Consider the following 24238-nt stretch of genomic DNA (forward strand, 5'->3'; position numbering starts at 1 on the left):
TATCACCCGGCCCCTGAGTCTCCCCTCTACAGCCACAAATTTGCCCTCTGGGTCCACAACCGTGTTAGTGACCTGGAAAGGAACCCCTGCTCTTATCCAAATCAGTGCCCCCCTCGCAAAGGCCGAATATGTTGTGTTAATGAGCTGCCCCCTCAACCTCCTTTGTAGCGCTATTCCCTCCTGCTTGGTAAGGTGCGTCTCTTGCAGAAAGGCCATATGCACACCCCTACGCTTTAGATACGCGTGAACCTTGTGTCTACGCACCATGGTATGGAGACCCCGCACATTCCAGGTCACACATTTCAAAGCCCCCGTACTAGCCATATCCTCTTGCACACACAGAAAGAACAATAAGAGCCATCGACCATGCGCTTTTGCCAACAACATGCTGCCCCCTCCTCCCACTCCAAACAAGTGAACCCCCCGAGCCCCCCAAAACAACCTGAGCGCCCCCAACTACTCTCAGTTCCCACCTTCCCAGGACAGGCCCCCCCTCAATTGAAGCAAACCCATCCAAACTATCACTACCAACTATCCCCTCAAAGAAAGGCACTATTATTCGCAGTCTCCACTGCGATGACCGTAAGGGCCAGTAGGGCGCGGACCGATGCCGAGAGAGTACGTTAAAACTAATCAATCCCGCCTATCCCGCCCCATGATCCCCCCATAACGAACTCACAAAGTCCCACACAGTAGTAAGCTGCGCTCACGGGCACAGCGCCCCAGTGTCTGACCAGCAGGCCGCTCCTCTAGTCCAGTGATTCATGCTTCAACTATCTCCCCAGACGTCTGAGGTGTCACTATAGGGCCCTTGGCTCCACCATACTCCGAAAGCCCCGTCTCCGACCCCGTGCCCTGCTCTTCAGAGTCCGTGCCCTTCCCGGACTGGCTTCTGGTCATGCTAGATAGGTCCACAACTGCCTGTAGGGCCGCCTTCCTCTCCGTCTCTGTCTGTGACACGGATGGTTTTCCAGTTCTCAGGCGATTTTTCCGAATCTGTTGCGACTTCCTGATCGGCTGTGTCACTCTAGCCTCCTCCGCCCTGGCTCTAGCTCCGTCCGTTCCAGCTTTGTAGGTGTCCCACCAGGCCCAAGCATCCGCCGAGGTAGTGAAAAAATCGACTTCTCGTCCACCACAATTCTCAGCTTCGCTGGGAAGAGAAGGGAGTATTTTATGCCCTCTCCACAGAGCTCACGTTTGAGGGACAAGAAGTTGGCCCTGAGTTTTTGAGTCTCAAAAGTGTAGTCCGGGAACATGGTGACCCTGTTGTTGTCAACTTGAAAGGGTCCCGCTTCCCTCGCCCTCTGTAGTAGCCAGTCCCGATCCCTGTAGTGGAGCAGCTTGATCACCACCGGGCGAGGCGGCAGGCCCGGGCCGGAGGTCGAGCCGGAACCCTGTGGGCCCGTTCCAGGGAGAAGAAAGGAGACAGTCCTTCTGGCGCCACCTCGGTGCGTAGCCAATTATTGAGGTAGCCCACCATATCATCGCCCTCGATTTTTTCCGGTAGGCCCACGAGACGAACATTATTGCGCCTACTCCTGATTTTCCGCATTCTCGGCCCTCCTCTCCAACACCTTCAGCCTATCTAGAGCATCCGCCATCTGAGCTTTCACTGCTGCGTGGTCCGGGGCCAATTCCTGAATATCGATCTCCATAGATTTGACTCTGTCTTTAAGTTTATCATGATCCGCTTTCAGGAGACCCAAGCCCGTCGCCACTTGGGCGATGTCCTGCTGCAGGGCATCTTTCGTGGTCGCGATGGCCTCTAGGATACGGTCCTGCATGCGCTGGAGAGCAGACTGGTCACGATCCGCTCCATCCACCACCTCCGTTTCAGTTGCTCCGTCCCCCTTCCCTTTCGGTTTCACCATCTTGGCTGCGGCCGACAGCGGCTCCTAGGGTCCCCTTGTCTCCCTCGCTGTCTCCGCACTGCAGAACCCCGTCACTGGATAACTCCTCGATTAATAGGTTCAGAGACCTAGGATACCTGTAGGGCACTTGACTCTGCCCTGATCGCACTTGGTGGTTCAGTTCCAGGGAGTTCTCTGCTGCCGCGGAGTCAGAAAGTGCCAGATTGTGCTCAGATAATCAGGACCGTCGTCACCAAGCCGCCGTCATTTTAAGACTTTGTATGCGAACGTAATTATAGTCGCGTGTCCCAATAGCTCGCACCAGAGCAAGGGAGGATCATCTGTTCCTGCCGAGAAGCTCAGGAGGGGTCCTCCAGTCTAGTAATCACTGCCAGTGATGGAGCAGTAGGAGAGTCAGGCCTCGCACCCTCGTCGCTGCTTCGTGCAGGCCTCAAGGCGCCATCTTAGATCGACGGCATCACACCCGGCACTAGTCTTCAAAGTCAATTTTCAGGACGAGGAACAGCTCCAGGCCGTCCACTCTGAGCGCCGCAGCCTCCTTGGCGACTTCAGATTACAGATTATTCCATTTTTACTGGAATTCGCGCGGATATTCAGGATGATATTCGGGATCGGGCGCGGAGCTCCGGGCTCACGCTGCCTACCTCCTCGGCATCCAAGCCACGCCCCCACCGAGGTTTATTTTCTATGCTTGCGATCGCCAACTTGATGTTGCTGATCACGAATGAGGAAAAAGTCTCGCCGGGATGTCATTTTGCTCGCTCGCGGTCGCCAACTTGATGTTGAGGACCGCGAGCGAGCATAAAATGCCAACTATGCCACGCCACATGTTTTTGCACTGTGCTACGTGTAATTCGCATAGCGCAAAGTAGCAAAACTACGCAAACTACGCGAGCGTAACATAGTTGGCCACCCAGGTTTAGCCTACGAGTTCTTTCCCAGGAGGGGTCCGTATCTAGCCATGATATGGCATGTTGTAGTTGTGACGCCAGATAGTATTTTTCCGATCTGGGATTCCAGCCCTCTCCTATCCCACTGCTGTTTTATTACCTCCAGTCCTACCCTGCAGTGTTTCGGATTCCATAACTGTGTAAGGAGAAAAACCAGTTCTATGAATACTTTATGTGGAACTTCATAAAAGGACCCCTGCATAACATAAAGGCACCTATGCAGTACCACCATTTTTATCAGTGCTACTTTTCCCATCAAAGACAATTTCAATGTATTCCAGAAGTGCTCACTCCCTTGCAATCCCTTGACTATCCTTCCCATATTTTGTTCGTGAAAAATGTCTTTCTCTCTGGCAACGTTTATTCCTAGATATCGGACTAATTCTAGTTCCCATGGGTGCTCCAACCGCGGAAAACTTCCCCTCCCTCGACTTTCCCTACTGGATATAGCCGTGAATTGGACGTATTAATGCCTAGGCCTGAGGCTTCAGCAACTTTTTCCAGGGCTTGAAGTAGAATTAAGGTAGAATGGGCTGGGTGGCTCAGGTACACTAATGTGTTGTTTGCATTTATTGACACTATATGCTCTGTTTGTCCAATCGTTATGCCATGCCATTTCACCACTGATCTCAGCTGGCTTGCACAATGTTTCATTGCTAAGGCAAATAATAAAGGTGAGAGAGGTCACCCTCTGTGCAACTTTCTACCATCAGACACATATCGCCCTGTACGGACCCTTGCCACTGGCTTTGTATAGAGCAGAGGTCTTCAAACTTTGGATGCCGAGACCCCCCCATTCAGCATTTTCAGGCATAAGGACCCCCTCCGGACAAAAATTTCTAAAATTGTAGGCAGGGCTACTGGAATTATGAGGCATGTGAGGACCAAATTTCATGGCAGGCTTGACCAAATGGTGTGGGAAGAAAATGTAAATAATGTTATGTGATGCAGCGTATTTTGGGTTAGCATTGCTACATTATTTTTACACACAGTAACACTAAGAAACAATTTCACCCTATCAGTACCAGTTTATAACCAAAATTCAGCAATTAATGCCAGAAAGATGTCTATTTAACCTTTGTGATGGGCCTTCCACTCCATAGGAATACGTGCTGCCACATTAGAAGCTCACCTGGCCGTGGCCGGGACCAGCAGGTGTCCCTTACAACCCTGGTGGTCTTGTGCAGAGTTACGCAGTTTACCTATGCCGCTTTCCTCTCACCCCCTCTCCTCTCCTAATCCGAGATCCCTCTCTCAATTTGCAGTCCACTTCTATCACACCTTTTTACAATTTCCGAACTCTCCCCATTCAACCTCTCACTTCACCTTTAACCACCTTCTGCCATTCTGTCTTTTCACTGCCCTCATCTCTAACAGTCGCTCGCATTTATTGCATGGCCTCTCTGGCCCCGCCACCTCCCGTGCCCCTCAGCACTTCTCATTCACCTCAAGTCTCTCCATTCAAATTGTTGTCTTTTTGCTATTTGTATCTTACACCTGTTCAGTCCCCCCATTCACCTTCCACACCTTTGTTCTTCCACACCTTCTTGAACCAACGTCCCTCTCCCCTGTTACCTCAGCACCAGTGCCTAATATGAGCAGTGGTTTCCAGTGCTTGGCACTGGCACCTAATTGTGCCCACTGGCACTATGACAGTCTGCCTCATGGAGGCTCTGTCTAATCTGTGTAATTTAGAGATTAGCAGAACAGCTGTTTATTAATTCAATATTCAATGTACATTAAAAATGATAAACTCCTGACACCCATGCCATTCTTATAGCTTTGGAGGCTTGAAATAGTCTGAATAGTCGCACTTGTACAAGTGTTATGGTTCGTAGTTCATAGGTATGGCCATTGGCTGGGCATGCAAGACAATCAGTGGGTGGTTAAAGTTGCAGTGGCCTACTGGTAAGGGCCCTGACACATGTTGTATTACATATGAATCACTGCTCAGCACCCACCCCAGTACTCCCTCTCTTCCCCTATCACTGCTGTCCCACACCCAGTCCTATGATTAGGATTGCCTGCTCATTATTTTGATGTCCCATATGGTTAAAAAATAAGCAGTCACCTAAAACTGTATTTTCAGCACTTATCGGTGCATACATAGAACAGCAAATATAAATAGAAAGCACTTTTAATTGTGTTCTAGGGCTGCCTCAATGATTGATAATTAAAGGGAACAAAGACAGAAACGTCATATAACAAATGAATACATATTTAGTGTCAAGAGGACGCCTTTGCAGGCTCTTTAAACAACACAGGGTTGGCATTTTCTTTTGGCAAACCTACTTAATATTACTTTTCATGAAATGCATTCTCACACTACCCCAGTAAATGTAAAATGCAAATGTATGGAATAGGCAGAGTGGGGGCCCTGGGGGTACTAGAACTAGAAAAAAACCCGAAGCCTGCCTCTGTAACTAGTTTATTAAAGGTATGTAAATATGCTAATGATCTTTAATGACCTGTGAAAAACTCGGGGTGTGCCGGAGATAAGACTCCAGACACTGCCGTGCCGAGCCCCCAGCAGCTCCGGCTGCACTCCAGCAGCCCTTGCTGAGACATACGACGGGGGAGGATGGGGCTGAAGCTATGGGCCTGGGCAGCAGTGTGAAGGGAATGCACGACCCCCTTCCTATCACTCCATGCCCCCCCTGGGGGTCATGCGCCACAGTTTGAATACCCCTGGTAAAGAGTAATTTGACCCATTTTACTAACCGCAAGCCCAATCCCATTTTTTAGAGTACTTGCCATATATATTCCCATCAAACCGAGTGGAACGCTTGTTCAATGTCCAAAAAGGCCATTGCGCTCCTCTTTGTGCCCCTTTCCAGTGTCAGCATTATATGTGCAATTCGGCGGATGTTCCTTAGAGTATTTCTGCAGGTTATAAATCCTGACTGATCCTCATGTATCAGCTGCGGGAGATCCTAGAGTAGTCTGCTTGCAAGCATGTGGCTTATAATGTTTAAGTCTACATTCAGCATAGATATAGGTCTATATGAGTTCAGCAGTGTTAGGTCTTTCCCCAGTTTAGGAATTACTAGTATTAATGCTTCGCGAATTGAATTTGTTTGTTCACCACTCTCTGTTGCCTCAGTCAATCTAGAAGCCACCGTCTCCAAGTATTCTTTATAGAATTCATCTGTAAGGCAGAACATGCCCGTTGACTTAGGTGTTTTCAAAGTCGACTATCACACTCTTTATTTCAGTGTCCGTATTTGGTGCACCCAGTACTTCCTGAGCTTCGGGATCCAGGCTAGGCATTTCTATTTCCTCCAGGTATGTTTCTATGATCTGGGTGTGAGATGGGTTCGGAGGCTCTGTATATATTTTATTTAGATGGGTTGCAAATACCTTATTAATTTCATGTTGCGTATAGACCAACTTATTTTGGCCGTCCCGTATTGCCAGTATTGGTTGGGGTTGTGCCTCCATGCTAATGAGGCGTGCCAGTACCCAACCCGTTTTATCGCCTTCTGTGTACCACTGTCTTCTACTTTTATTTCTATTATATGTGTCTAGTCTATCCCACAGTTCTCCTACCTTCTTTCTTTGTTCAGTCAATTTTTGGGGTCCCTCTAAATCTGTGGGTACTGTCGCTTCTAATGTGGCCAGTTGTTTTGGCTCTGTAAGTCATGCTCTAGCACTTTCTTGACGCATGCCTCTGTTGACATGCATACTCCTTCCTCTGAGTACTCCTCTGAATACTCCGCTGAGTACTCCTTTCATTGCCTCCCATTCTACTGCCCTGGTGTTCGCTGTATTCCAGTTTATATCAAAATATCCTTTCAGTAAAGTTCCTACTGTTGCCTTATAAACCAGGTCAGTGAGCACCTCAGTATTTATTCTCCACAGTGGTATTTTGGATTGAGGTCTACCTAATGTGTATTCTATTAGTAACGAGGAATGATCTGACAAATATCGAGCCAGTAATTGCGCCTCTTCTACTCTTTGTACAGCCACTGTCTGTATAAAAAAATAATCTAGTCGGCTATATGTATTAGTCACCGGGGTGTGGCAGGAATAGGCTATTTGATGCCAGGTTGCAAAGCCGCCAGATATCTATGAGATTGTAATTAATTTGCATCTGGTGCATGGCCTCTCTCGTTTTCGGATTAGCCTCTGGCTTCAGCAGGTACCTGTCTGTCGTTATATCTAAAGCACAGTTGTAATCCCTTGCGACAATGTGTTCCATATCAGGTGTGATGTGTGTCTGTATAAATACCAACCCCAAAAAGTCCCTGTCATCACTATTAGGGGCATGTACATTGATCAAGCATATATTTCGGCCATCAAGAGTTCCTTCCACCACCACATAGCTCCCATTTGAATCTAGACTAGTCCTTACCGATTTGAAGGGGACACCCGGTGCCACTCAGATCAGTGCTCCCCTGACGTTGCATATATCTGACCTCTCCCGCGTCGTTGTACATATTTGAGACTACCTCCCCATAGGTGGGTTTCCTGTAAAAAGGCTTTAGCAACAGCATACCTTTTTAAATAGGCTACAATACGAGTACGTTTCACAAAATTATTGAGCCCTCGGACATTCCATGTTATGAACTTGTAATTTTTTCTTTCACCCTTCATGACGCTAAATCGTCGAGGGGTATCTCATTAATTTCTAACGGGGCTGTATTTTAGTATAGTGCAGGTCAGTGACCTCCCTTAATCTTTTTGTTTGTTTGGCATTCCATCTTTTTGGACCGCCCGTTTTGAACTTAGCAACATGACTGTAACTTCCCCAACTCCCACCTCCCCCCACTTAAAGGCATTAGTATCTCGTTCCCGTAGCCCAACAGGTGTCTAAGGATCAGGGACTCCACCCCAAATCATTCTCCTCCCCCACCTTGGTTTCCTCCCGGTAACTTTAGAAAAGAAAGATTTATTAGTCTGTTCCACAGTCTCTAGTATATGGCCAGTCTGCAAAGAACCACACTACCTCGCTGGACCTCTACTGGCTTAGCAAGGCCATGCCTGTGTGTCCAGCAGCTGGGGTGCCCTCCAAGTTTAAATGGGAGAACCACGTAGTATCAGAATTGTCTTAGTCCCTTCTCCCCAGTCCGCATATTCTTCACTTTCACCCCCAACACTCTCCCCCCACAGAGAGTTCTGCCCCTCATCCAATTTCGGTCTTAGATTGTGCCCCCTTTTCAGCTAATCTACTTACAAGTTCAGTGTGTCCCCTCCCAGCTTAGAATTGGCCCTTTCAGCCACTTCAATTCACTCTGGATGCCCTCCCCACCCTAACCCGGGGTGCTTTCAGACTGTGATTGGGTTTCTTGCACCTGACAGAGTGGGAAATACTGGTTCTGAAGTGGTATGCTCATTCATTCATTAACGTTCCATCTGCTCCAACCAGGATGCGACCCAGATCCGATGTTTCTTGCAGCAAGGGACTTTGCTCTTCAGGATCTCAACGCTGGCCTCACTGCCGTCTGTTCCTTCTCTGTTGTTCACGCCATCCCTGATTCTGGTCTTGTCCGGCCAGAACTATCGAGTTCATCCGGTCTGTCGCATCTTGAGGTGAATCCTAGAATTGTGACCTGTCCCCATATTGCACTCGGAGTCTCGCTGGAAATATCAAGCTATATTTAATATTAAGGTTTCTTTGTCGTCGCTCAACTCCCAAAAATCAGTTTCTAAGATAATGTACTTTTCTTGTGTAGTAAGGGTAGATGTGAATGTTGTGATCTTCATTTTTAGGCGGGCCATTTTCATGGATATGCTGCTGTATTATATCTCTGCCTCTATTGTTAAACAGACGTGCAATCAGGGCTCAAAGCGGTGATCCCGGGCTCGGCGGGGGACCAGGGGCACATGGACTATTTCAATAGCAAAAAATGTAGAAAGTCTCATATTGTTAAAGGCCGATCCAATCCACTTTTCCAAAAATATACCTGCTGCAGGTCCTTTTGCTTGCTCTGAAAATCCTACAAATCTAAGGTTGTTTCTCCTTGATCACCCTTCGGCATCCTCTACTCGCTTTGTCTGCTTTTGTAACAAGGTTACTGTCGTACGGAGACTCTCAACTTCTTCGTGCCGTGTCACCACTTCTTCCACAGTGTTTGTTACTCTTTCTGCCACCTTTCACAGATCTAGGCATAGGTGGTTTATGTACATCGCCATTGTGTTCATCTTTGTCTCTAGCGCCACCCGGGAGTCTCTAATGGACCCCAATATATCCGCATTGTCTTGTGCCATAGCTCCTTGGCTGGTCGCACTTTCAGGGTCTCTTCTGGGCTGGTCTGTTGCTGCTGGAACCAGCACTGTGTATTGCCCTATTTTGTTGGTCTGTTCTCCTCTCGACGGCTTATCTTTTACCATAATCTGGCTGTGTGCTAATCGCTTTGTTTATTTCTTGTTAGTCACTTATTCTCAATTGGCGTGGGTCCTATGGGGGAAGCCACTCCAGTTCTATCCGTTAGTGTATATGTCTCTTTGCCCCGGTCATCCAGGTTGATCTCTGACCACCACTGCTCCAGTCGTTTTGTGTCTATCAGACCTCCTACAATTGAGGGGAGCTCCTGAACCTGACTGGATGGCGGCCTCTATATCTAGTGTCTCTTTGCCTTCTTTGTGTTGTTGCCCTTCAGTTTATAGGGCCTTATTCTGTCGCCTTCAGGTAGGCCAAGGTAGGAATACTTTCTTCCCTAAAGTGTTTCTGGACCTTACTCTCAATCCTCTTCGGCACCCTAGTCGTCCTGTACACCATTGTTGTTCCTTCTGTGTGCCGCTTGGCTCAGCTATCAGTTTTACCTACACTTATTTGCACCAACAGTTTTTAAGGCCCCTAGGTCATAATATTATCAGCGTTCGTAGAGTGCTTTGTTATTTTATGCCTCGTCTCCTGTGATGTTGTGCCTTTTTTGCACCTTATCTTTGGCATTTTTTGTCCCTGTTTTTCTATTTTGAGGGTCTTCACTCCTTATCCACTGTTGATCAGCCTTTTTGGTCCCCCTGTGTTTCGGCCGTCTCACTCCTCACCTTTGAGACCCCAATGGTGCCCCCCCTTTGAGGAGTCCAGAATTGTGATCGGGACTTAGGCCCCTCCTCAGCCAGGCTGCTCACTCATGTCCCAGTTCTTCGTCGCATCTACACCCATCTATCTCGCTACAGCTCAGCTTACCTCACCAGCAGGGCAGGATTTCCCCCTGCGTGGCTGGCTCTGCGGCACCAGAAGATGTGCAGCCTGCTGGTGACACAGATCTTAGGCTCCACGGTTCTCCTGGAGTCTTCCAGCGCGACATTGGTCATTCTGGGTAATGCGCAAGGCCTAGGAGGGCTGCAAACACTTCCGACTCCATTCAGCGCAGGAGCGGCGCAGCCCGCCCCATCAGGCCTACTCTTCCTCAGGCCTCCCCGGGCTCCACAGACCGATACCAGCCACACTACTGTCCCACAGAGGGGTCAGGGTTCAGGATTCGTGGCTTGGGCTCAGTTTCTGACATCGGATGGGGCACCATTGACCTTAATTGCTAGGGCCACTTTTCTTGCTCTGGTCAGGCACAGCCATCCTTAAGTTAGGAACTCCGCTTGGCCCACTATTCGCGGTGATCGATTTCTACAGTTTTTCACCATGGAAGACTGCCGTTCTTCAACTCGCCGAGGTCTAGGAATGTTGCGACACAATTTTGATTGACATTTTCACCAGTTCCGCCAGGATTTATGCAGGAGCTGGAGCTCAGCTCGAGCGCAACTAGCCGGCCATCTGTCAGGCCACGCCCCCCTAGCAATCGGTGTTAAAGGACCAACTGCAAGGAGGAGGAGTTGCAGAAGGTCACAGGGTGCAAATGAATTACATAAGTGGAGGTGGTAAATAAGGTCACAGGCTGCAGACTGCAGAGGGTCATGAGGTGCAAATGCATGCTGTGAGGAGCAGCCAGGCATGGGTTATAGGTTCAAGTGGCAGAGGGTCACAGGCTCTGTACAGCACAGTGAACTATTTGAGAGAAGGGCTAATGAACATTTTTGCCGTTTGTCCAGTGAAGAAGCAGAGGGTCACAGGCTCTGTATAGCAAAGTATTCTATTTGAGAGAAAGGCTAATGTATAATTTTGCTGTTTGTCCAGTGAAGGAAAGACGTGTGCTTATGTCTTCAAGTACTTGAATAAGGTCTGCAATGTTTCACCATGCAGTACGGTCACTGTGCTTCACCTGGCCATGCTCAGGCTGTTGTTGATGGGAGGCCAGAATTATCATGTGCGTGTTCAGTATTGGCACCACCTTCCTCCTGCACTATGCGGAGAGAAAGAGGCCAGACTGCAAATATGGCAGCCTGACGAAAATCCCTTTAGTCAGTAGCCAAACAGAGCTAGAAAATTAAATTGTTAAAAGGTGGGCGTGAGGGAGGGGAGGTGACCCCATGGACAATGCAAGAAATTTAAATGTGCATGTTTACATATTTAGGTGCAGATTTAAAAGCCCTTTGCGCAACTTTTGCGCCACTGTTGCATCACTTTTGTGACGCAGCAGTGGCATGTAAAATGTGGCCAGTTTACAATGTGACTCAAGCCCTGCATCACGTTATACCTGCGTCAGGTATAATGTATGCAGGTTGTGCGTTCCCAAGCAAGAAAGCCTCATAAAAGTGACGCAGTGAAATGTACAAGATTTCACTGCGTTACTTCTATGACGCCACTGCGTCAAAACCTACCGCTGGCTTAAAGCAGGCGTAAGGAGTTGATACGATGCATATGTGCTTTTATGATCTTTTTTAATAGATCGAATACAGATTTTAAATGAAATTAAATGAGTGACACAGTGTAGTGGGAATAAGCCTCAAAATGCATTGCTGGAGTCGCGTTGTTCTTGCTACACGACTCCAGCAATGCATGACTTTTGCCCCAACAGATTCGTCAGAATCTCTGACGCATCTGTCAGTCCTTGCGCCATGGTGCGCCGAATTGTAAATAATGTGCATCCATGGTGGCGCAAGTGTTTCTCGGAGTAGCGCTGGGAAAGTGACACATCTCTACAGATGCGTCACTTTCTTATAAATCTCCCCCTTAGTGTTGTGGGTTTATTTTGCAGTGCGTTGTGACTTATTTTGTATTCAAACACTGGTAGGAGAAGGCACAGGATACAAAAGGCACCCAGAGGACATCACTGGGCAGATTTACAAGCCCTGTGTGTCACTTTTGCGCCGCAGTTGCGTCACTTTTGTGACGCAGCGGCAGCGTAAAGCTAGCAGCATGCTCCAGGAGATTTACAACGTGACTGCGGGGGAGTTGCGTCACATTGTGAAGCCCTGCACCACATGAGGGCGTACCAGCGCAGGGTAGGCGTTCCGGTGAAGGAACGCCTCGGAATAGTGCCTGAGTGAAATCTAAAAGATTTCACTCAGTCACTTTTCCAACCCCGCTGCGTCAAAGGCGCCCGCGACACAACTCCAGCACTGCGCCAACCTTACGCCTGCAGATGCGACACACATCTGTTTATCCTTGCACCATGATAGGCCGCATGGTAACTGCGGCGCATATGTGGTGGTGCAAGGGTAAACTTGTGTCACGCACCTTTCACGGCGCATTCCCTGTTGATTTGCAGGAATGCACCAGGAAACGTAAATCTGCCCCCACATGTCTAAAAAATACCTTGTGGGCAGTAGCATAGCAAGGATACCAAGTGTCCTGATGCCAATAAGAAAAATGTCCCCCTGACTGTTATTGTAGTGACAATACAGAAACTATCAGGGTTCAATGAGCCCTGGTGCCACTGTACCGGCTGCACCAATGCCAGCCACGCCCCAGGTTGTAGAACAACATTTCCTCAGTTCACTTAGGGAAGAGGTTGTGAAACGAACGTTCTTGGCATGGCCAAACGAGAACAAGGGGCCTGGCACGGTGAGAAAAATAAACATGTCACAGATTGATAACTGGGGGCATGTTATCTAGGGCTGGCGATAATTATCGCTGAGTGTGCTTTGCCCTTAATTCCATGATCCACCTCCCATGTCAGGTATGCCTAACTCAGGAATTTAGCAGATGTTAAACTGAGGTGAAACATTGCGAAAGCGATAAAAATGGCTTATTGGTGATGTCAACATCCTTCGATTTTATCTTAAATCGGGGTTCAACTGTCATACTTTACAGACCCAGGGGGCATATTATCTATATTGCAAAGGCAGCTTCGCGATATGTAGCAGAGGCACAGAAAGGGAACCCTGCCCCCCCAACTGGCGATATAGGTAGGCGAAATACGATATGAGTGCGAAGTAACCAAGTTTCAAGGAGGTTTGTATAAGTCAAAGTGATCGTCTAGCGAGGACCAGATTTTCCTGAGTGGCGGACGCCATGGGGTAGTAGCTAAGGCTATGTTGTCAGCTCCTCTTAAGTTGGTGACCCAGTTCAACCAGTGGGGGAAAGAAGCTTTGTTCGTGCTTTTCCAGTTATTATGTATGATTTTAACCGCAGCCGTCAGCAGTAGGTCGAGTAGGGCTTTGTCCTCATCATTGAGTGTGACGGCTTTGGCAAAACCTAGAACGAGCGTTGAAAATTCTCTTGGCAGGGTGATATGGAGGACTTTAGTTATAAAATCAAAGATTCTGTCCCAATAGGAGGTTACACAGGGGCATCTGCAAATTAGGTGTTCCAGGTCTCCTCCCTCACCTGTACAGTTCCAGCACGTGTCGTCGGTCTTGATTTTGTGGAGAAACAGCCTCCTAGGTGTCCAGAAGGCCTTATGTAGTAGCCAGAACTTGGTTTGTGAGAGTGTAGGGCATATTTTGTGGCGAGTGGTGGACTCCCAAGTACTGGCCCAGTCTATGTCTGAGGTAGGTGTGGATGAGAATGAATCCCAGTAGCGTTGGAGAGGTACATTTAAGGAGGACGATTGTGGGCGCATTAGTTTATACAGTCTAGAGACTTGGTGGCCCAATTTGTTAAGGGAGGTGAGCAAGCCTGGGAGGGAGGGGGTGACATCCTTCAGGTTAGCTTTCGCTAGTGCTACTTTAATGTGTAAGAAGTTATAAAATTCAACATTGTGTAGAAGGAACCTATTCTGAATTTCCCTAAAGGTTAGTGGAAGCGAGTTTTCGGTGAGTTGGTGGGGGAATAGTATACCTCTATCTATCCAGGAGGAGTAATTTAGAGTTTTCCCTTTGTATGGAACGGCGGCATTGTGCCATAGCGACTCCCAATTTGAGTGTCGGAATTGTTGTGGCAGGTGTTTACTAACTTGTGGAAGAGCTATTTTAGTATTCTTGAAAATAGGGCCCGAGCCTAAGGTGGGACGGAGTTTAATGGTGAGTAGGGCACAGGGGTTGAGGCCATTCAATATTGACCTTTCCACAGAGAGCCACACAGGGGTATAATCAGTCTGTGAGGTTATCCAGTGCGACCCTGTTTTGCTAAAAAGGCTATTTGGTAAATTTTGAAATCCGCCAGGCTGACTCCTCCTAATTTTTTGTCTAATCGTAATTTCTTTAAACTGATTCTGGCTTTTTTGCCCTGCCATAGAAAGGACTTGTTATGAAACTCTTTGGAGAGCATGAGCGGGAGCATAGTGATGAGGTAGTTAACCAGGGGGGATATCATCATTTTTATGGTTTCAATACGGCCCCACCAGGTGATGAAACGGGGTGACCAACCGTCTAGCAGTCTTTTGATTTTGTCCAGGGTTTTGTTTTTGTTATGTTTAAGGGTACTTAGAAGGTCATCGGTAAAGTCTATCCCCAAATATTTAATCACGTCTGTTTGCCAGATTAGGCCGGAGTCGCCCAGTACTTCCCTAGGAGTGTGGACATTTAGAGGTTTTACTTCGGATTTATCTCTATTTAATTTGTAGCCGGATAGGGAGGAGCATTTGTCTATTGAGGTCATTAGCCCAGCGATGGAGTTAGCAGGGTCTTCCGTAGCGATTAGGATGTCGTCAGCATACGCTGCTAACTTGACTCGCGTGTCCCCAAAGGAGATACCCGCACTGTCTCCGTTATTTTTGATGTCTGTAAGGAGGGGCTCAAGGGCTAGTAGAAAGAGAGTTGGGGAGAGAGGGCAGCCTTGTCTGGTACCTTGGTATAGGCGGAACGGGTCGGACAGGGTGCCGTTTATAGCTATCCTGGCAGAGTAGAGGGCCATCACCATCCTGGTAAAGGAGTCGCCAAGATTGAAAGAATGCATGCACTGTTGTAGGAAGGACCACGAGACCTTGTCAAAGGCCTTTTCCGCGTCCAAGGTTATCGCTACCATTGGGGAGGAAGAGGTCTTTGCTTTTTCTAGAAGGTGACATATTAGTCTTGTGTTGTCATTTGACATCCGGTGTTTTAGGAAGCCAACCTGCGAGGGGCTAATTAATTTGTGGAGGATGGAATTTAGTCTGGTCGCCAACATTTTTGCATACATTTTGCAATCAAGATTTATCAAAGAGATAGGACGGTAATTTTTACTGAGTAGGGGGTCCTTCCCTTCCTTGGGTATTACTATAATTGTGGCCTCACTCATCGATGGGGAAACACCGCCACCGGCCGCAGTAGAGTTATAAAGTTTAAGGAGCGGAGGGCTAAGTTGGTCTGTAAAGGCCTTATAGAAGGGTGCAGTGAAGCCGTCCGGACCGGGGGCCTTATTATTCTTCAGGGTGTTAATTGCTGCTCTGATTTCTGTGCTAGAAATTGGGGAGCCCAGGTGAGACCTATCAGTTTCAGAAAGTTTGGGAAGGTGGAGTGAATTGAGGTAGTCCAAGCATGCTGATTCATCTAATATTTTGTCATTTTTGTATAGGTCTTCGTAGAATGTTTTGAAAGTGTCAAGGATATTAGATTGTTTAGTATGTGTGATGTTTCTGGAATCTTTAATGGACGATATGGTGGTCAGTTTCTGTTTATGTTTGAGGTAGGAGGCTAACAGTTTCCCAGCTTTGTTGCCCTCGCACAGTTTTAGGGCCTTGAAACGATTGATCCATACACCCGCCCGTTTGCTGGTGATGGTGTTGTATTCGTACTTTCTTTTGGTTAGTGTATCTAGTACTATATTATCTAACGGGTTGGATTTGTGTTGGGCTTCCAGTGCACCAATCTGGTGTTCCAGAGTCTCTAGTTATTTATTTAGCGTCTTGTTTGTCTTGGCCCTGATGGTGATGGTGACCCTGCGAATTGTAGCTTTCAGAGCATCCCACTGGGTGTTGAGTGTAGTGTCGGAGGTGTCATTTATGGATAGTATTCCTCAATGGCATTAGTTATTAGTAATTTGTTAGTGGGATCTGAAAGTGTCTCATCGTTAAAGCGCCATCTCTTGGGTGGGAGAATCGATTTAGAGCCAGCCAGCTCGGTGCGGATACAGGCGTGATCAGAGACCGATTTAGGGGCTATTTCTGTCTCCTCTATAAGATGTGTAGAGGGGCTTGAGATCAAGATGAAGTCGATACGTGAATAGGAGTTGTGTGGTGCGGAGTAAAATATATAATCCCTACCGTCCGGGTTTTGGAGGCGCCAGGAATCCTTCAGATTGTATCTATCACAGAGGCAAAGGAGGGCGTCAAGCGAGCGGGAGGGGTGGTAGGCACATTTGGATTGCCTATCAAGAATCGGGTCAAGGGGGAGATTAAAGTCTCCTCCCACAATCAACAGGTCCTCTGAAGGGATGGGTTCTAATGAGCGGGAGACAGAGTCCCAGAACTCCGGGTCGTCTGCATTTGGGCCGTAGATATTTACTACATGAATGGGGTTGTCTTCCCTTAGAAGGTTTGTAATGGAAAGTCTACCTACTTTGTCGTGAGAGTGCGAGACTAGTGTAAGATTAGCTTTTTTCGCTAAAAGGGTGATTACCCCCCTTTTTTATGAATTGCTGGTGAAGTCAGAATGTGTGACGCCCAATGGATGTTCAGAAAGCGTAGATCATCCTCGGACAGTTTGGTTTCTTGAAGTAATATAATGTCCCCCTTAGATTTGGTAAGATACTCAAGAACTTTCCTCCTTTTTACCGGATGGTTGAGGCCCTTAACATTCAGAGAGACTATTGTGAGATCATCGGCTAGTGATTTTGCCTTAGCCATTGGAGATGGGGAACATCACTGGGAAAGTGCGTTGTAATCTAAGGATAGAATAGCACCGCGAGCTACTCAGCGCGGACAGCATGTGGGCCATTGCGTGGAGGTACATTGGACTGCAAAGAAATACACATGTCATATGTGAAATAGGTAAACATAAGTAAAAAACAGTACAAAACAGAAAAAAAGACTAAGAATCTTTCAACTCTTTTAGCTCCATTTCCTCCCCCCCCGTCCCCTCCCTCCCCCAGCCCCCTCCCCCTGTCCGTCCCTCCCCTCCCCCCAAATACGTACATCGGGAGTGCGACGGCAGTCCCGTGCAAGGCGGAAGTCAGGGATACACAGATGATAGCTAGTAGCTTCCCTAGACCTTGAGAATGTAGTGGTAGTAATGAACTTGAAATCCTTTACACAGTTCAGACTGCAATGACGCTGAAAAAAGACCTATTAATTATAACAGTAAACATTGAGCGAGGCTAGAGAGCGAAGGCATTTCGCGGTAAGGCGTAACGATTATAACGACAGCACTTAGGAACTACCAGTGCCAACGAGCAATAAAGAGCAACCATAGTACAATACCATATTGAGGCACGAGGCCTGCTTGCATTAAAGCTGCGGCAACTACCTCCGCAGAGAGGCAAACTTTAAAGGAAAACAGTGACCTTAGGAAGTACCATATATCACGAGTAATAGAGAGCAACAATTGTACGATAATACATTGGGGCTTGAGGCCTACTTACAGTAAAGTTGTGGGTACCTGCATCCGTAGGAAAGTAAACATTAAAGGAAACACTGGAACCATGTTAAGAACAAACAGGCTCACTATGCAGGAAAGTGAACATTGAGGCGAAGGGCTTCAATTACAAAGCTAGGGTATTGATGCTAGAATTAAAGCTAGAATGACAATGTCAGTATCATAACTGTAAACAGTTTGTTGAGCTAATGTGATGAGCCAATTGGAGGATGAGTTCACGTTTTCCTTTTGTTCGAGAGGCCGGACGCTAAGTCCATTTCTTGTTCGCGACGGTCTTCCAGAAGATCAGCAAGGGCTCTGGGGTCCGTGAAGTATTTCGGGTGGCCATTGACTACAACCCTGAATTTCGCCGGACCAGCAAAGGAGAAAGTAATGTTTTTGGATCTTAGCTTGTCTCTGAGCTCCAGGAAACCTTTGCGGATTGCCACCGTGTCTCTTGAGTAGTCTTGCGTGAAGATGATTCTATGACCTTCCCATGAGATGGAGTGGTTTCTTCTTGCGAATTGAAGGATCATCTCAACGTGCTGAAATCTGAGCAGTTTGCAGATCAATGGTCTGGGGCCATTGTTATTATTATTATTATTATTATTATTATTATTAAACAGTTTTGTATAGCGCGTGGTTACCCTGGAGCATCCCAGGAACTCCTGGTAGCGAAAGTGGGAATCCTGTGTGCCCTATCCAATTCAAGGCCGTGTGGAAAGTCTAATTTGGTGATCATGGGAATCCACGATTCAAGGAAGGCCACGCAGGAATCCGCATCTTTTTCGGAATTCTCCGGAACGCCAAAGATCTTGATGTTACCTCTTCTGTTCCTATACTCCAACTCCGCGTTGTGGCGTTTAAGTTCTTCCGTGGACTTTTATAGACATTGGATCTTGGAAGCTAATTGTTTTGTGAGGTCCTCCACGTCGCTTATACGTTGTTCAGCCGCACCCAGGCCCGTGTTTATTACATTTATATCAGCTCTGATCGCAGTGAGTTCTAGTTGCATAGAGTCGGTATTGGCTTTGGTGGATTTTGAGAGTTCATGTAGGTCTGCCAGTTTCCTGAGAATCATTTCCATACTGGCTGCCATATCTGCTTTACTTTTGATGGGTGAGTCCAAAAGTGAGTCCGATTTCGCCTTTTTAGTATTATTTCTGTCCTCTCTATTCGCCATTGCTGCCTGATGTGTGTCCGCTTTTGCTGGGAGCTGGGTAGACCTTAAAATGCTGTAGGAGGACAATGCAGGCTGGCGAGACTGGGCATCCACGCAAAATGAATCGGCTGCAGGACTACTTTTGCGCCTGGGATCTCGTAAATGGTCAGGGCCAGGCTCCAAGGGTGGCAGGACACTGGCTACAGGCTTATGGGAGAGTAGGGAGCGCACAGAGAATTGGGTAGGCGCTGTGACAGATCGTTGCTTATCAGATGGGTTGCGCTGCTCATTTAGGTCAGGGGTGAGTTTCTCCGCTTAAGGTGGTACTTCGGCTATGAGCAGGGTCGGATTGGGATCACAATTCGGCCCGGGCACTGACGAAAAAAGTGGCCCACATTCAAGAGGCGTGGCCCATATTTAAGGGGCGTGGCCCACATTCAAGGGGCGTGCCCTTTCATGAAACACTATTTGCACAGACAAGGAATGAAAGTGGGAGGATACTGTTCTTGCACAGGACACAGGGCAAAGGTGCCAATGGCCTACATGCTGAGCAACTAAAAAAAATAGCAAGGCCCCTTTCTGTCACAAAATTATTCCAGCCCTCCAGCACAGTAGCACCTGAAAAGCAGCAAAGCCCCTGCTATTACTAACCTACTTAGCCCTCCCCAGAACTTCAGCTCAGGAGCACATGAACAGAGGTAAGGCACCTGCAATTAGTAAATTAATCAGCCCTCCAGGCCTCGGGAAAATGTCCTGGCAGGGGAGCACAAAACACAGCTTTCTGGGTCATCCAAGGTAGCCAGGTAGCCAGGGGGGAGGCTGGGGTGAAGCTGGTGCATGGGAAGTGCCTTCCCAGTGTGTTCTGGCAGTATGAGTGTTTACCATTTACTGTAGTATTACCCTTGTACCTGTGTATGGTACCCTTTTGTAACTTGCACACGTCACTTTTCTCTGGTATCACACTGTATTCTACCTCTCACTTTTGTTTGCTTTAGATACTTGCACAAGTGCCACCATTGCCTACGTAACGTTTGTTCTTGTGCTGGAGTGTCTGCCATTTATTGCAGTATTATACCTCTACTTGTACTTTGTACGCTTTTGTAACCTGCACACATATCACTTTTTCCTCCTGTAATGTACCGATTGCTACCTCATGTATTTTGGTTGCTCACTATAGTCACTTTTGATTCATGTAACTTAACCTTTGCTTTTGTAATTTGTCCACTTGTAATTTTTCTCCTCATGTATTATTGCTGTTCCTTATGTGAAGCGCTCTGACACCTTCGGGTAAAGTCCGCGCTATATAAAATCGCATAAATAAATAAATAAAATAAAAAAATTCCAAACATCACCTGGCCCCCACAGCAAGACCCATTCTTCCTCGTCCACTATGCCCTGAATGTGAAGGGCTGTGGGCGAGGTGCTAAGACTAACACCGTTTCTGGGCTGCATGGGCCCCAGGGGGGTCGAGGTGCAAATGGCTCAAAGGCCTGAGAAACACCTGGCCCCCAGGGAGGCCGATTCTTGCAAACAATCACCCCTCCCCAGCCCAGCCTCAGCTTGATTGCTTGGCAGGGTAGGGGTGAAGGAGAGCCCACAGCTGACAATCGCTGTGTGGCCACACAGCGAGGCTGCTTTCATTTTCTCAGTCTCTGTCTCCGTGCACTCTGTGGGTCAGTTTTTTTTCTCCCCTTTCCTAGTCCACTCTCTGTGGACTGGGACAGGGGAGAAAAAAACCGGCCCACAGAGGGCACTGAGGCACCGGCCCTTCGGCCCGTTCCCGAATGCCCGCCTTGCCAATCCGCCCCTGGCTATGAGGCAACGAGGCAGGCCATGATTACCGCATGGTAGGCAGCACCGGCATATGGCACAAGTAGTCACATCCAAGGATGGTGGGCAGGGTGGGGTTGCACATATCCCTAAGATATTCACTTGGGTGGTGGACTTGTCACTAGATGGCAATGGATGGGCTTATGAAGGGCATATAAGCTCACCGTGAGTCGAGGCATGGCATCTTCGCGGGGATCGCTGCCGCCGCCATTTTAGGGTCAGGCACGTCGAGCCGGTCAATGTCTGCCGGGACGTCTAACTACCAACCTCCAACATCAGCTGCACTTGAGGGGTGGTTTCTCGTTGGTTGTGGCGCCTTTTCTGCCCGTGGAGGTCTTTTGTTGGCAGCAGGAGCGCTGTCTGCGCTCGCGGGGATCAGGCGTTGCAGCCGCGACCGGGCGCCGCCATCTTAGGCAAAGCCCGGATCGGAGAATGCTCGGCCGCCAAAAGTCCAGAAAAGACCGTAAAAAACGGTACCAGGCTGTTTTCAGGACATCGGTGGGTGCAGCAAAGTCTCCGTGCAGGCGCCTTGATCCTGGGACGATTTGTCGCGGAGCACTCGGTTCAGGATGTTTTCAAGCCTTTTATGCTCATCCGTTATTGCTGGAAGGGGCACTTTTTAAGAATAGTGCATAATACACACCCTTACATTCTCCCACTGTTACCGTTACCGAAGTCTCACTTAGCATTAAGACTATCCAAAAATTGACATGTGATTTCCCCATAGTTCAACTGCATACGGGAACCTAAAAACTGCATATATATAACTTTTTTGGTGTGGTCGCCTTTGTACATAATTTGTTTTACTTAAGACAAATAGGACAGTGTTTTATTTAATGTTATTAAGCGTGGTAAAAACTAAATACAATCTCATATGTAAAATAGTAGATACTACATTTATGTTCTAATCCTATAGACAACTATCATTGGCTGTGGCGTCTGTTGGTCTTCTGTGCAATGCATTATGGGTAGATATATTTACCATATCTTCTTTACAATGTCCTCATTCGAGATTTCCGTCAGATTATTAACTGCAATTCTACTGACTGCCGACAGAGGGCCACCTTCGGCATTACCTCGTGAACCCTGCTCCAAGGATGGCTTGAATGCACAGTGGGTGAATGCATTCTTAGAAAAGGCATCAACGTTTACATTTGCGATTCCTTATTTGCGAAAAATAAGGAATCGCAAATATGGAATCGCAAATGGCTATGCATCATTTTTTTCGCATATTTTTTGCGATTCGGTAAAAATCGCAATTTTTACCGAATCGCATGAAATATGCGATTCTTTAATTGCGAAATCGCAATTTGCGATATCGCAAATTGCGATTTTACACACATGATGCATCTCATTGACTCAACTGCCAGAAAGCCAGTACAGCAATCAGGCGCAGCTGCTACCTAGCTTGAAGGTGTGGTCTGGCAGTTTGCTGAGTGAGCCTTGCCTGGAGGTTGCTGCTGGAGTCTGTGCCTTTCTTTTCTCCTTCAAAATGGAAAATGAGAATGCAGTTGAAGAGGGGCCATCTAGAAAAAGAAAAATTAAGTTTTCAGATAAAGAATTGGAAATACTCATTGAGGAGGTGACTGCAAGACAGGAGCAGCTTTTTGGTAAGCTGTCTCTTAAGGTCCCTGAAGCTGTAAAAAGGAACCTATGGATTGCCATACAATCTAAAGTTAATGCAGTTGGAGTTGCACATCGTGATATTACTAATCTCCAGAAAAGGTGGTATGACCTGCGCAGCAGAGCAAAAGAGAAGCTTGCTAAGAGGATGAAATCTTCGAAGCTTACTGGAGGTGGAACACCCAGGGATACACCCAACACTCCCCTGGAAGAAATGGTTGAAGCCACACTTTTGCCTGAGGCTGTGGTTGGAATTACAAACATTGATACTTCAGAGATACCAACTCCTACTGAAGGTAAGTTAATTGTATGTGGTATAAGAAGTGTGAATGAAGACCATTATTTATAAAGTGCTGATGTGTGTTCAACATGTTTCAATAACTATTAGGACAAATGTGAGAGAGTCCCAATCCTCCTCCTAGTAATGTCAATGAACTCAAAGCAGTGCATTGTGGTAGTTGTAGTTCTTTAGACATAGTACACAATGGATAACATTTGCACAATTCCAAAAAATAGTAAAATTGAGACTACATTATTTCAAGTGAATTTATTTTAAAACTTTATTAATCATTGCAAGGGTAGTGCAAACGAAAAGTAACAAATGTTTTATTTTTTTCTATTCATAGAGCAACTCCAAGATTTAATAGAGCAGGACTTAAGGGATTTGCACACCCAAGATGTAACTCAAAATGAAATTGAAAATGCTCCCAGTACTTCTACTGCCAATTCACAGCCAAGTGAAAGACAGAGGGTGCGACAACTGCTCCAGACAGATTCTGAAACAGAGCAGAATGTCAATCTAACTCCAAGCCAGCCTCAAAGTACTCCTACAGGCACTAATTCAACAAGGAGTAGGCGAAGGAGACTGCAGCAGTTCACAATGCGTGGAACATCAGTGCGTGGAAGTGGTCAGGATGGAGAGGGTACCTTCACTGGCAATGAAGTAGAGGACAAAATTTTAAAGGTGCAGCGTCTGCAAGGGAAAGACATTAGGATTATAAAAGGCAAAATGGGGTACATGAGCAAACAAATGGGTACTTTGGCAAGCAGTATCACTACAATGATCAATGTGATGAAATCTGGCCATGATTCAACTGCTATGAAGCTTGACCGTATAGCAAGCTCATTGGAGACAATGTGCACATTGATGCAAACACATCAAAAGATAAGTGCTAAAAGGCAGGTTAAAGTCCTGAACAACATGCAGGCCCATAACAGGGAGTTGAGTTCCCTTACAAATTGTACCCGTGCCCTCTTCAAACAAACACTGTCAACACAGGTACTCCTGATGAAAACTTTTAAACACATTCAAAAAGGCATGGGGGGTACCTTAGAGCCATCTGAAAAATCAAGGCCCAAGGCATCCCCTGAAAAGCAATTGCCAATGGAGGAGCAGTTGAACAACAGTGCTGAAAGTGGCACATCTGACCATTGCTTGACTGGCACACGGAGAAGTGTTAGGAAGCAGAATGATGGCACAAATGCCAACATGCACCCTGGAAAAAGTCCTGGGAAGGCATTAGGAGTGCGTGGGCACAAAAAATGACATTTCAATACATCTTGCTGGGTATTTCTGTTTATAATTTGTTATTGATGCACTGCTTTTCCATTGTACATGCCTGATTTGAAAGGCCTCAATTAAGTTTCAAATACTGTGTAAGTAGTTTCATTTAACTAGCTATTTTTTTCCATGTACAATTAAACTTCACATTGCTTGCAATCAAATTACTTTTTCAGACTATTTCTTACCTCATTTAGAAGTAATGCTGTGTGATGTCTGCTCTTCTCCTTCTGCCCTCTGCTGCCTCTGGCCCTTGTGCTCTTGGTTGTGGTTGAGGAGGCTGAATTATATTTGGAGGTAACACATCGTCCGCTTCAAGTTCTATTCCTCTTTCAGTTGCTAGATTATGTAGCATTGCACATGCTGCTACAATTTTACAACAAATTTCAGGTTGGTACTGTAATGCTCCTCCAGTTTTATGCAGAATCCTGAAGCGTGATTTCATCACTCCAAAGGTCCGCTCTATGACATTCCTTGTTGATATGTGCGCCTGGTTGTAGTGCTGCTCTTTCCTTGTACTTGGATT

Source organism: Lissotriton vulgaris, chromosome 8, assembly GCF_964263255.1.
Source record: "Lissotriton vulgaris chromosome 8, aLisVul1.2, whole genome shotgun sequence".
NCBI lineage: Eukaryota > Metazoa > Chordata > Amphibia > Caudata > Salamandridae > Lissotriton > Lissotriton vulgaris.